Here is a 14,258-nt window from a genome sequence, read left to right as displayed (position 1 = left end):
TTTAAATCCATTTACAAGGATCTATTGGAGGGCAAGTCTCATGCCAGCAGCCGCGTAATTCCAGCTCCAGTAGCGTCCACTAAAGCTGCTGCAGTTAAAAAGCTTTTATAAGGATAGAGCTCGGCTGTCCACCGCAAGGCATCCTACTGCCAGTCCCAGCCCCTATGCCTTGGGGTGCCTCCTGATGCTCTTCACTGAGTATCCCGTGGTCCCGAAGCATTTCCTTTGAAAAAATTAAGTGTCCAAACTACAGGTGGTGTAGCTTGCTTAACAGCCGGGATAATCCGCTGACTAGCAGACACTGCTACTAGGCACAAAGTATTTCCTGGGCTAGATGCAGTTAAAAATTTGTAATTAGATACTCTCGTTGGATGCTGAGAAAGCATTCCATAGAGTCTCCTGGCACGCCATATATGATTCTCTTAAAAAGCTTGGGGTAGGGGTCTAGGGGACCCTTTTATAGCCAAAATCACAGCCCTGTATCACAATACGTCACCTAGGCTGAAGATAAATGGAACTGTAGCACCCTGAGGGCTCGGTTGCTACAGAGGTATTGCACCTCACCCAGAGGTGTGATGTCTCACTCTCAGGTAAGGATGGAGTGTGGATCAGGACCCGACACCTGCATGCATTACACCACATTGCCGTGGGGCAGGGCGACCAATATGCCTCTGAGATGGGCACGACAGTCCCTGTCCCTGGCTGGAGTGGGGGGAGGGAACACTGAGGAAGGGAAACCCTGTAGTGCAGGAGCAGGGAGGAAGCAGTTCCTGGGTGCATTGAGAAGGGAGTATAAAAGGTGGGCACCATCTTAGTTCAGTGCAGAGAAGTCTGAGCAGAAGTGGCAGGGAGCAGGGGCTCTGCAAGAGCTCTGCTCCGGAGGCGGGCCTAGTAACAGAGGCCCAGGCCTGGAAGAGGGAGAAGGAAGGAAGAGGAGCGGAGAAGGCTCCAGGAACGAGGAATGAAGGGATCCCAGGGGTGCGGACGGGCGAGTCGCCACTGCACGCCCGAATCCACCTGCGTGGAGGGGTCAGGCCAAAGGGGGAGACCGGTCCCCGAAACTAGTGGAGGCAGGAAACGACCCTCAGCTAGAAACCGGAGGCTCTGACATTTTATGTGGCGCAGCCCCTCGCTACACCCGCTAGGAAGGCACCACATAGGGTCAGGGAAACTGGCGCCAAGTTTACCAAGAGGAGGCCCGAGGCAGCCGGACAGAAGGGTTGGTAAGAAAGGCCAGACAAAGGACACACAAAGGGGGTCCTGTGAAGCGCTCCAAAGTTATCTGGGAGTTGTCTGAGCCCCTCACCTGGTGAGCACAGTACGACGTGGGCAGCTGTTACCTGCAGACGTGGTCTGGATAATAAGAACTGTGAGTAAAGGCCCTGGACTGCATCACTGACCCCGTGTCGTTACTGCTGCTGCCCTGCACCATCACCCCCATCCTCCGCATACACTGCCCTGAGGCTATACTCCTCCCGTGGGGAGTTATGCTACGCTCTGCTGCACCCACAACACCAGCCTCAGCGGTCTGCCCTGCAGCGGCGGTTCACTCTGACCGCAATCCACGGGTGGCGTAGTCGGACATTTAAACATCAAAACCACATAAATAGTTCCGCCACTGGTTTGACCACCCTGAGCCACGGAACAGGGTCGCCGCCACGAAGACTACAACCACCAGCATCCACCAAAAAGGGTCCGGCTCCGGGTGTCCCAAGGCCCAGGGAGTGCATCAGAACATTTTCATCACCTTTCACAATCACCAATGGGACAAGGCAGGGATGTCCTCTGTCCCCTCTCTTATACATCCTAGTGACGGAGCACCTGCTCTCATCAATTCGCCATAACCCCAATATTAGGTGGATTGAGGTGGGAGGCACCGAGTACAAGTGCTCTCTATTTGCTGATGATGTCCTAGTATATATCACTCAATCACATATATCCATCCATGCTGTTATGGCTGAAATAGATCACTTTGTTACATGGTCAAATTTTAAAATCAATGCAGCGAAGTCTGAGGCCCTCGATGTCTCCCTCCCCAAATCCATATAGGATTCCATCCAGTCCAACTTTCCCTTTGCCTGGCCCTCACAGGGTATCAAATACTTAGGAATTCCTATTCATAGAGACCTCTCCCATCTATGTTATCTTAATTGTGGGCCCTTTATTGAATAACTCCATACAGACCACGGTTGGCAAGTTAGAACTGTAAGATTCACTACGTGAACCACTGGTGTTTTGTGGAAAAGCACATGTACACTGTGTTCCAAATTATTATGCAAAAAGTGTTTAGGAGTGATAAGGGAAGAATTTGTTTGTTTGTCAGTTAAACTCATTGATGGTGATGTGTGTCAGGGCTCTTTATATCACTGTAAGCAATTGCAGACACCTGTGCTAATTAGTTTGGCAGGTGTGTCCAATGAAAGGCAAGACTACTTAAGAAGGCTGTCTCACATTATTAAGCAGCCTACATTTTCTGCCAAAATGGGAAAGAAAAAGGATGTGTCGGCTGCTGAGAAGCAACAAATTGTGGAGTGTTTAGGTCAAGGCATGACTACAATCAACATTGTGCGATGATCAGGATGAAGTGTCTTGGCAATCAAGAAGTATGTAGCTGATTCACAGTACACACGTGTGCGTGCTGATAAGGGCAAATTGAGGACTCTTTCCTACAGGCAATTACGTCAGGTTAAAAGAGCAGCGGCAAAAAAGCCTTGTCATAGCAGCAGACAAGTTTTTGAAGCTGCTGGTGCCTCCAACGTCCCCCGAACAACAAGATGCAGGGTCCTTCAGAGGTTTGCAGCTGTGCATACGCCATCCTGTCGACCTCCTCTATCCACTTCACACAAGCAGAAACGGCTCCAGTGGGCTAAACATTACATGAAGACTGATTTCAAAACTGTTTTGTTCACGGATGAGTGCCGTGCAGCGCTCGATGGTTCAGATGGATGGAGTGGAGGATGGCTGGTTGATGGACACCCCACGCAAACACGGCTACAGCGCCAACAAGGAGGAGGTGGAGTAATGTTTTGGGCTGGAATCATGGGGAGAGAGATTGTCGGCCCCTTTAGGATCCCTGAAGGCGCTAAAGATGAACTCCATAATGTATGTGGATTTTCTCAAACAGCACTTCCTGCCATGGTTCAAGAAGAAGAACCGTGTATTTCACAGCAAGATCATTTTTTTGCATGATAATGCACCATCTCATGCTGCACATAAAACATCTGCATCTCTGGCTGATATGGGCATAAAAAGGGACAAACTTATGGTGTGACCCCCATGCTCCCCTGACCTCTACCCCATTCAGAACCTCTGGAGCATCATCAAAAGGAGTGTCTATGATGGCGGGAGGCAGTTCACAACACCTCTGGGAGGGTATTCTGTCCTCATGCAAAACAATTGAAGCAGAAACCATCCAAAACCTGACAAATTCAATGGACGAGAGAGTTCAGAAGCTCCTTTCGAACAAGGGGTCCTATGTGAAAATGTAACATCACCTAGAATAAAGTTTTGAGTTGAAAACTGTTTGATTTCAGTTTCTAATAACCTGCTAATGCTTATAATTTCAAAAATGACCATTTTTTTGGTCTTTATTAAAATGAAAAGGTTGATCGAAAAGTTTGGGGGATCTAAGAGTGTGGCAACCCAGTAGTCATGATTACTTCGAATTCTGACAATATGAGGGTCATGTTGCAGGTATTGCAGCAAGAAGGCACTTATGTGTCTTGCGCATCTCGGAGCCCCAAAATTATTTTCCGGGCTAGATGCAGCTAAAAATTATTATTAATTTTAAATCTGGTGGAGCTTAGTATAGATGGCCTAATAGGATCAGTGCTGCACACTGCTACAAAGCCCAAATTATTTTCCAGCCAAGATACAGATAAACATGATTAGTAATTTTAAATCTGGTGGAGCTCATTATAGATGGCCTAATAGAATCAGTGCTGCACACTGCTACAAAGCCCAAATTATTTTCCAGCCAAGATACAGATAAACATGATTAGTAATTTGAAAGCTTAAAACGGTTGGTAGGGTGATTTTAACCAATCATCAAGCTTTTACTCTCCCCAGGATGACACAGGGGTAGAAAAGTCGTTTCGGATCCATGATTTGTTCATCTTTATGAACGTGAGTCTGTCTACATTATCAGTGGAGAGCCGCGTGCGCTTATCTGTCAGCACACCACCAGCAGCGCTGAACACACGTTCAGACAGAATGCTGGCTGCGGGGCATGACAAGATCTCCAAGGCGTAAGTGGCTAGCTCCGGCCATTTATCCAGATTGGAAGCCCAAAAAGAGCAAGGGTCCAGTGACACAGTCATGCCTTCAATGTTTACTTGGAGATACTCCTGTACCATCGTCTCTAGGCGTGGACTATGTGTCAGACTTCTTGTCTCCTGTGGCCTTGCAAAGGATGGGCTAAAAAAGTGGTGAAATGATTCCGCAAAATTGATGTTACCAGCAGATACTGTGGTTCTGTTACGGTTTGAGTGCTGAACACTTGACGGTCCCACGGTTGGCAAGTTGGAACTGTGAGATTCACTACGTGCACCACTGGTGTTTTGTGGAAAAGCACATGTAAGATTCTGCAACAGTCTCTGCTGATACTCCTGCATGCGTGCATCCCTTTCTATGGCAGGAATAATTTTGGCAAATTTACTTTTGTATCGGGGATCTAACAGTGTGGCAACCCAGTAGTCAGGATTATTTCTAATTCTCACAATTCGAGGGTCATGTTGCAGGTAGTGCAGCAAGAAGGCACTCATGTGTGTTGCGCATCCAGGAGCACCAAGTCCCTGTTGTGTTGGTGGCGAGGTAACAATCATGCTTCCTTCCTCTGTCCTCTCCCCCCAACCTCGCACAACAGAAATGTGATCAAGGTCTCCCTCATCTGATGAGTCTTCCATCAGTTCGTCCTCCACTTCTTCCTGGGCTCCTGCACCTTCCTCACTAGTTTGGCTGCTACCATGCGCCCTGGTAAAACCATCTCCCCCACCCTCACATGCCTGCCGCCTTGGTGCTGCCGACCGTCTGGACCTTGCAGATGTTAGCCCTTCCGCATACAACTCCTCCTCCTCTACTTCCTCCACCTCCTCTTGTGCCACCACCTGACTCCGAATTCTGTTTAACATGTGCTCCAGCATGTAAATCACCGGAATAGTCATGCTGATAATGGCATCGTCAGCACTAAACATCTTCGTCGCCATTTCAAAACTGTGCAGAAGGGTGCATAGGTCCCTGATCTGAGACCACTCCTCCAGCGTGATTTGCCCCACCTCTGGATCTCGTTGGCCCAGGCTATACGTCAGAACGTATTGCACCAGGGCTTGTCGGTGCTGCCACAGTCGCTGCAATATGTGCAGAGTTGAATTCCACCGGGTAGGCACATCGCATTTTAGCCGGTGAAGTGGCAGGCCCAACGACTTCTGTAGAGATGTAAGTCGCTGAGCTGCGGGATGCGAACGGCGGAAGTGAGCACACAGCGACCGTGCCCTCTGCAGAAGGCCATCTAGTCTGGGATAGTGGGCTAAAAATTGCTGGACAACCAGGTTCAACACGTGAGCCATACAAGGCACGTGTGTGACATTGCCCCGGCGAAGGGCCGCACCCAGGTTTGCAGCATTGTCGCACACGGCCTTCCCTGGTTTCAGGTCCAGTGGAGACAACCATTTATGAAATTGGTTCTCCAGAGCTGACCACAACTCCTCAGCTGTGTGACTCACATTTCCCAGACATTTCAAAGTAAAAACCGCCTGATGACGTTGCGCCCTACTGCCAGCATAGTAAGGAGGTGTGCAGGATCCCTTCTGCGCAGTTAGAAAGCTTGTGGCATGACCAGACAGGCTTTGGGTGCAGGTGGAAGACCGAGAGGAGGTTGAGGAGGCAGAAGCAGTGGAGGAACTTTGACATAAAGAGGATTGACGCACAACTCGTGGGGACGGCAAGACTTGGACAGCAGCCCCTTGTCCTGCTGTCACCATAGTTACCCAGTGCCCAGTCAGCGACATGTAACGCCCCTGTCCATGCCTACTCGTCCAAGTGTCTGTGGTGAAATGCACCCTGTCACACACAGAGTTTCTCAAAGAAGCGGTGATGTTGTGTGCGACATGCTGGTGGAGCGCAGGCACACCTTTCTTTGAGAAGTAGTGCCGACTGGGCATCTGGTACTGGGGCACTGCGACGGACATAAGGTCTCGAAAATCCTCTGTGTCCACCAGGCGGAAAGGCAGCATTTCTGTAGCCAAGAGCTTGCAGATGGTGAAATTCAACCTCTTAGCTTTCTCATGGCTAGGAGGAAATGGTCTTTTACATGTCCACATCTGAGGGACCGAGGGCTGGCTATTGTGCTTAGACGGGGTTGATAACGGTGTCCCCGGCAAACTGCCGGTCTGTCAGGAAGATGCAGGCGGACATGTTAGGTTGCCTTGATCCAAAGGTGGTGCTATCGATGTCGGACAGCGCTCAACACTAGCTGGTGTTACCACCTCCAAAGAAAATGATGACCTGCCAATCACGCTGGCTGTTGCGGGTAAAGAGGTGGCAGGTCTGCGCCCCAAAACAGGTGTGACTGCTGTCCCCCCAGTCACAGAGGATGAAGAGGCTGCGGATGCACAAGATATGGCAGACGGTGGTTGGCCCGGCCGGCTAGGCCGCATTGTAGCACACTGAGCTTCCCACTGCAACTTATGCTTCATGTCCATGTGCCGGTTCATGCATGAAGTACTCAAACTATGTATTTTTTGGCCTCTACTTAGCTTTTGCTGACAAATGTTACAGATAACACGAGTTGGGTCATCTTTATCGATCTGAAAAAATGCCCAGGCTATGCAAGGCTTAGCACCCATGCGACCTGAAGAGCCACCACGACTTGTGGTGAGAGGCAGAGTTGTGTTTGAGGATGCAGTTGTTGACGTGCTTCCAGTACTACGTCTCTGTTCAGGAAGGCGCAACCTGACCTCGTCGTCACTAGCATCTTCCTCCACCTCCTCTGCTGACCTCATCTCTTGGCTGACTGTGGGTTGACAGTAAGTGGGATCTCCAACCTCATCATCATCACCCTGTGCATTATCACACCCGTCGTCCTCAGAGCCAACCTGTTCCTGCCCTGACAAAAAACTAAAGTTGTCGCTCTAATCAGGTATTTGAGTCTCATCATCGTCTTCCTCATTGTCTCCACCAACAGGAGTTACAGTTTGGGAATGAGGGTCTACATTATGGTCAGAACCTTCTGTGTCTGGTCCTGGATCCGACTCATAAAGATTCTGGGCATCAGTGCAGATCATTTCCTCGTCTGGATTCACAGAAGCGCTGGAGTCGACCTCTGATTCCCAGGCTATAGTATGAGTAAACAGCTCTGCAGACTCAACCATCTGTTCTACCTCATACTCAGACGGGCAGCTGGAGATTTGGGAGCTGTGAGGAAGCAAGTGCGATTGGGGTGACACCTTTGAGGACTGGAGTATTTGTGATGTTGAAGTTGATGTGGAGGAGAGCCCACTTAAAGGAGCACTTGATATCCGTTGAAGCACCTGCTGTTTTTGTGCCTCATCTGGAATTTGTAGCGATTGGCGTGGCCGTAAGAAAGGGATCTTATCACATTGTCCGCTAAAAGAAGTAGACATTTTAGTTTGGCTGGAAGATGGTCTTTCTTCTGCAGATGTTACTGTTGCTTTAACACCTACCCCACGGACACAACCTTTTTTCCCCTTCCCAACACGCCTATTCCCCTTTCCACCAGCAGCAGGCCTTTTTCCACTCATTTTGGTGGTTAACTAATTCACAACTCTGGAGTTGTTTGCACAAAAAAACAATGGATGGGAACCGAGCAGAGCTGAGTGGCCAAACTGTGGTATTAGGCCAAAACTATTGGCTGGGTTAGATGGAGAAAAAAATTATATTCGATTTGCAACCTGATGGAGGTCAGTATAGATGGACTAATAGAACAAGTCCCACACACAGCTAGAAGCCCAAATATTTTTTCAGAGGTAGATGCAGAAAAAATATATATTCAGTTTGCAACCTGATGGAGGTCAGTATAGATGGACTAATAGAGAAAGTCCCACACACTACTAGAAGGCCAAATATTTTTTCAGAGCTAGATGCAGAAAAAAATTATATTCAGTTTGCAACCTGATGGAGGTCAGTATAGATGGACTAATAGAACAAGTCCCACACACAGCTAGAGGCCCAAATATTTTTTCAGAGGTAGATGCAGATAAAAATTATTTTCAATTTGCAACCTGATGGAGGTCAGTATAGATGGACTAATAGAGAAAGTCCCACACACTTCTAGAAGGCCAAATGTTTTTTCAGAACTAGATGCAGATAAAAATTATTTTTAATTTGCAACCTGATGGAGGTCAGTATAGATGGACTAATAGAGAAAGTCCCACACACAGCTAGAAGGCCAAATATTTTTTCAGAGCTAGATGCAGAAAAAAATTATATTCAGTTTGCAACCTGATGGAGGTCAGTATAGATGGACTAATAGAATGATGCTATGCCCAAAAGATTTTACTTCACTAGGTGCAGTAAAAAAATTGGTATTCTATACACAGGTGGTATATCTTGCAACACAGATAGGCTACTCCACTGACTAACACACTCTGCAATAGGCCAAAAAGGATTAGCTTTGCTAGATTCAGCCAAATGCTGTGAAAAAAACTTGCACAGCACTGGCACAGACCTGCCTGGCAAAAACTGATGGGAACTGATGTAACCTAGTCCTGAAAAGGACTGCAATTACAATTAGTCTTTACTCCCACAATCTATCTATTTAAGAGCACAGACCTGCCTGATAAAAGTCGTAGGAAATGCTGTAACCTAGTCCTTAAAAGGACTGCAATCACAACTATTCCCTACTCCCAAGCTATCTGTAGATTTGTGCGAAAATTGGCTTGAAATTAACAAGGTATAGTGCACACAGCAACAGCGGTGCCGTCTAACACGCAGCTGCAGCAGTGAGAAAATGGTGGCGATGGGGAAAATGGCTTGGTCTTATAGGGCAAGGACATGTGACATACACTGCCAATGACACATGCCCTTGCTTGTGTGTAAAACAGCAGTTCGCTCCGTGTGTGCGCTGCTGATAGGCTGACAGATTGCACCTCCCCACTGTAAATGCGGGAAAGAGAAAAAAAATTGGAGATCTTCATTATTCCTGCAGAGATCCATCCCCTGCCCCTCCCCCCACCCCGCTGTACACTCAAACTGCGTATTAACATTAATTTTCATCATTACTGAGAAAAAATCCAGTTATGATTTTGGTGCACGAACAGTTATCGAACATAACCTCGAACAGCCGAATTTTTCTCAAATCGTTCGTGTTCGCCGAATGGCTCGAACACCGCCCAAAACAGCTCAAATTTGAGATTGGCGAACAGTTCGATTAGAACAACGCTCATCTCTATTCACTACTTCCATGCTCTTCACCTTCTTTTTTACTTCTCCCACACTTTCTCCATCATCCTCAGCATCTTTTTCATCCACTTCTTCTTCACCTTCTTCTTCACCTTCTTCGTATTATTCTTTTTTTTACATTCTTCATATTCTACTTCTTCATCTTCTTCATATTCTTCTTCTTCATCATATTCTTATTTGTGACAGGCATTCCTGTAGTTGTTATCTATAAAAGGTTGGACATTACACCTTTCGTTCTGCCCGTCACAAAAGATTCACAACAGGATTTGTCCGTGTTCAGTTTGGCCTGCAGCAGCAGGTCTTTTCCAGGGGCACCACGAGGAGGAACGGACTCACCCCCATACACTGCTTAGTCATATTCTGCTTATAATTTAGATATTATCTTTTGCTCTGAATTTTAATCTTATGCTTAATGTTCTTCCGCTTTTTGTTCTGCAGCTTCTTGTATTTCTGCTTCTTGGTTTTCTGTCTCTTGTTCTTCTGTATCTTGGTACTTGTCTTCTCTTCTTTGTCCTCTTGGTCAACTTCTTCAGGGTCATCTTCTTGGTCTTCTTCAGGGTGGTCGTCTTCCGGGTCCTCGTCTTCGGGGTCCTCGTCTTCTTCGGGTTGGTCTTCTGGGTCCTCGTCTTCTTCGGGGTGGTCTTCAGGGTCCTTGTCTTCTTCGGGGTGGTCTTCAGGGTCCTCGTCTTCTTCGGGGTGGTCTTCAGGGTCCTCGTCTTCAGGGTCCTCGTCTTCTTCGGGGTGGTCTTCAGGGTCCTCGTCTTCAGGGTCGTCGTCTTCGGGGTCCTCGTCTTCTTCGGGTTGGTCTTCAGGGTCCTCGTCTTCAGGGTCCTCGTCAGGGAGATCCAGAGTGATTACCAAGAACCATTTCAAAAAGCTTGAACTTGGAAATGTAGCAGAAAGTACAAGAAGGCTGAGGAACTACCGAGGACCAGCTGACGGTACTGGAACCCGGATGGGTAGCAGAAGGTACAAGAGCCATGGAACTACCGAGGACCAGCTGATGTTACTGGAACTCGGTTACTAAGCAGGAGGTACCTGTGCCAGAAAGCACTACCAAGGACCAGCAGACGTTGGTGGAACTTGGATACCGAGAAGGAGGCACCTAATCCAAAGGCACTGCCGAGAACCAGCTGACGGTACTGGAACCCGGATGGGTAGCAGAAGGTACCCATGTAAAAAAAAGTTCAAGTCCGCAAGCCGGCCACAGTTACCAAAACCCACAGTCCTACAGGGGGTGCTTGTCCTATTGGCACTATGGAACCAGCCTTCATTGCCAGATCCCGCAGCTCACATAGGAGTCACCTAAACTGCAGGCACCATAGAGTCGGCTAACCCGACCGCAACACGACAGGACAACGCATTGGAGGCAAAGTGACGTTGACACTACCCGGAAACAGCTGGCGTGCTGGAACCAGGCTGGGCAGGAGGGAGTACCCGTGCCAAAGACACTGCCGAGAACCAGCTGACGGTACTGGAACCCGGATGGGTAGCAGAAGATACAAGAGCAAATGGAACTACCGAGGACCAGCTGACGGTACTGGAACCCGGATGGGTAGCAGAAGGTACAAGAGCCAATGGAACTACCGAGGACCAGCTGATGTTACTGGAACTCGGTTACTAAGCAGGAGGTACCTGTGCCAGAAAGCACTACCAAGGACCAGCAGACGTTGGTGGAACTTGGATACCGAGAAGGAGGCACCTAATCCAAAGGCACTGCCGAGAACCAGCTGACGGTACTGGAACCCGGATGGGTAGCAGAAGGTACCCATGTAAAAAAAAGTTCAAGTCCGTGAGCCGGCCGCAGTTACCAAAACCCACAGTCCTACAGGGGGTGCTTGTCCTATTGGCACTATGGAACCAGCCTTCATTGCCAGATCCCGCAGCCCACATAGGAGTCACCTAAACTGCAGGCACCATAGAGTCGGCTAACCCGACCGCAACACGACAGGACAACGCATTGGAGACAAAGTGACGTTGACACTACCCGGAAACAGCTGGCGTGCTGGAACCAGGCTGGGCAGGAGGGAGTACCCGTGCCAAAGACACTGCCGAGAACCAGCTGGCTGTGCTGGAACCCAGGGTAAATAATAAAAACAGAGTGGAGTCAGAGGCCTAATTGGAGCAAGTTTTAAATAAGTAGCACAGTGAATGTGGACAGAGCAGGAGAAATTGCCGTGAACACAGCAGGGGAACAGCTGACGTTACTGAACCCCAATAACACCGCAGCAAGTGTTGACTGTGCAGACAGCACTTCCGAGCGCCAACTGGCGGTGCTGGAGCCCAGGGATAAGAATAAAAACAGAGGAGCCAGAGGTGTAATTGGAGAAACTTTCAAATCTGTAGTAGTGAGAATGTGGACAGAGCAGGAGAAATTGCCGTCCGCACAGCAGGGGAACAGCTGACGTTACTGAACCCCAATAACACGGCAGCAAGTGTTGACTGTGCAGACGGCACTTCCGAGCGCCAACTGGCGGTGTTGGAGCTCAGGGATAATACTGAAAACAGAGGTGTAATTGGAGAAACTTTCAAATCTGTAGTAGTGAGAATGTGGACAGAGCAGAAGAAATTGCCGTCCGCACAGCAGGGGAACAGCTGACGTTACTGAACCCCAATAACACGGCAGCAAGTGTTGACTGTGCAGGCGGCACTTCCGAGCGCCAACTGGCGGTGTTGTAGCTCAGGGATAATACTGAAAACAGAGGAGCCAGAGGTGTAATTGGAGAAACTTTCAAATCTGTAGTAGTGAGAATGTGGACAGAGCAGGAGAAATTGCCGTCCGCACAGCAGGGGAACAGCTGACGTTACTGAACCCCAATAACACGGCAGCAAGTGTTGACTGTGCAGACGGCACTTCCGAGCGCCAACTGGCAGTGTTGGAGCTCATGGATAATACTGAAAACAGAGGAGCCAGAGGTGTAATTGGAGAAACTTTCAAATCTGTAGTAGTGAGAATGTGGACAGAGCAGGAGAAATTGCCGTCCGCACAGCAGGGGAACAGCTGACGTTACTGAACCCCAATAACACGGCAGCAAGTGTTGACTGTGCAGACGGCACTTCCGAGCGCCAACTGGCGGTGTTGTAGCTCAGGGATAATACTGAAAACAGAGGAGCCAGAGGTGTAATTGGAGAAACTTTCAAATCTGTAGTAGTGAGAATGTGGACAGAGCAGGAGAAATTGCCGTCCGCACAGCAGGGGAACAGCTGACGTTACTGAACCCCAATAACACGGCAGCAAGTGTTGACTGTGCAGACGGCACTTCCGAGCGCCAACTGGCGGTGTTGTAGCTCAGGGATAATACTGAAAACAGAGGAACCAGAGGTGTAATTGGAGAAACTTTCAAATCTGTAGTAGTGAGAATGTGGACAGAGCAGGAGAAATTGCCGTCCGCACAGCAGGGGAACAGCTGACGTTACTGAACCCCAATAACACGGCAGCAAGTGTTGACTGTGCAGACGGCACTTCCGAGCGCCAACTGGCGGTGTTGTAGCTCAGGGATAATACTGAAAACAGAGGAGCCAGAGGTGTAATTGGAGAAACTTTCAAATCTGTAGTAGTGAGAATGTGGACAGAGCAGGAGAAATTGCCGTCCGCACAGCAGGGGAACAGCTGACGTTACTGAACCCCAATAACACGGCAGCAAGTGTTGACTGTGCAGACGGCACTTCCGAGCGCCAACTGGCGGTGTTGTAGCTCAGGGATAATACTGAAAACAGAGGAGCCAGAGGTGTAATTGGAGAAACTTTCAAATCTGTAGTAGTGAGAATGTGGACAGAGCAGGAGAAATTGCCGTCCGCACAGCAGGGGAACAGCTGACGTTACTGAACCCCAATAACACGGCAGCAAGTGTTGACTGTGCAGACGGCACTTCCGAGCGCCAACTGGCGGTGTTGTAGCTCAGGGATAATACTGAAAACAGAGGAGCCAGAGGTGTAATTGGAGAAACTTTCAAATCTGTAGTAGTGAGAATGTGGACAGAGCAGGAGAAATTGCCGTCCGCACAGCAGGGGAACAGCTGACGTTACTGAACCCCAATAACACGGCAGCAAGTGTTGACTGTGCAGACGGCACTTCCGAGCGCCAACTGGCGGTGTTGTAGCTCAGGGATAATACTGAAAACAGAGGAGCCAGAGGTGTAATTGGAGAAACTTTCAAATCTGTAGTAGTGAGAATGTGGACAGAGCAGGAGAAATTGCCGTCCGCACAGCAGGGGAACAGCTGACGTTACTGAACCCCAATAACACGGCAGCAAGTGTTGACTGTGCAGACGGCACTTCCGAGCGCCAACTGGCGGTGTTGGAGCTCATGGATTACAGTTCAGGTGGTAGAAACATGAACAGAACAGGAGACCTGGATACTGTTGCCAACCAATTATTTATTCTGGAAGAGGACTGGCAAATTCATGAGAGATCCAGGCCTTGTTCATTTTGAGAAAAGTAAGCCGGTCAACGTTATCGGAGGATAGTCGCATGCGACGGTCTGTTAGTACACCACCTGCGGCACTAAAGACGCGTTCCGATAATACACTAGCAGCAGGGCAAGCTAGCACCTCCAATGCATACTGACTAAGCTCTGGCCATGTATCCAGCTTACAGACCCAAAACTTGAAGGGAGAAGAGCCGTCTGGGAGTACACTAAGAGGACAAGACATGTAGTCTGTCACCATCTGACGGAAACGTTGCCTCCTGCTGACTGGAGCCGTCTGTGATGGTGTAGACATTTGTGGCGGCGGGGACACAAAACTTTGCCACATTTCGGCCATACTGGTCTGGCCTTGTGCTGAGGCGCTGCTTCTGCTCCCTCTTTGTGCAGAGCTTCCTCCACTGCCTCGACGCACTGA

Source organism: Phyllobates terribilis, unplaced genomic scaffold, assembly GCF_046119375.1.
Source record: "Phyllobates terribilis strain yellow unplaced genomic scaffold, ASM4611937v1 Scaffold_5__5_contigs__length_657084704, whole genome shotgun sequence".
Lineage (NCBI taxonomy): Eukaryota > Metazoa > Chordata > Amphibia > Anura > Dendrobatidae > Phyllobates > Phyllobates terribilis.
Note: the sequence above shows the minus strand (reverse complement) of the source record.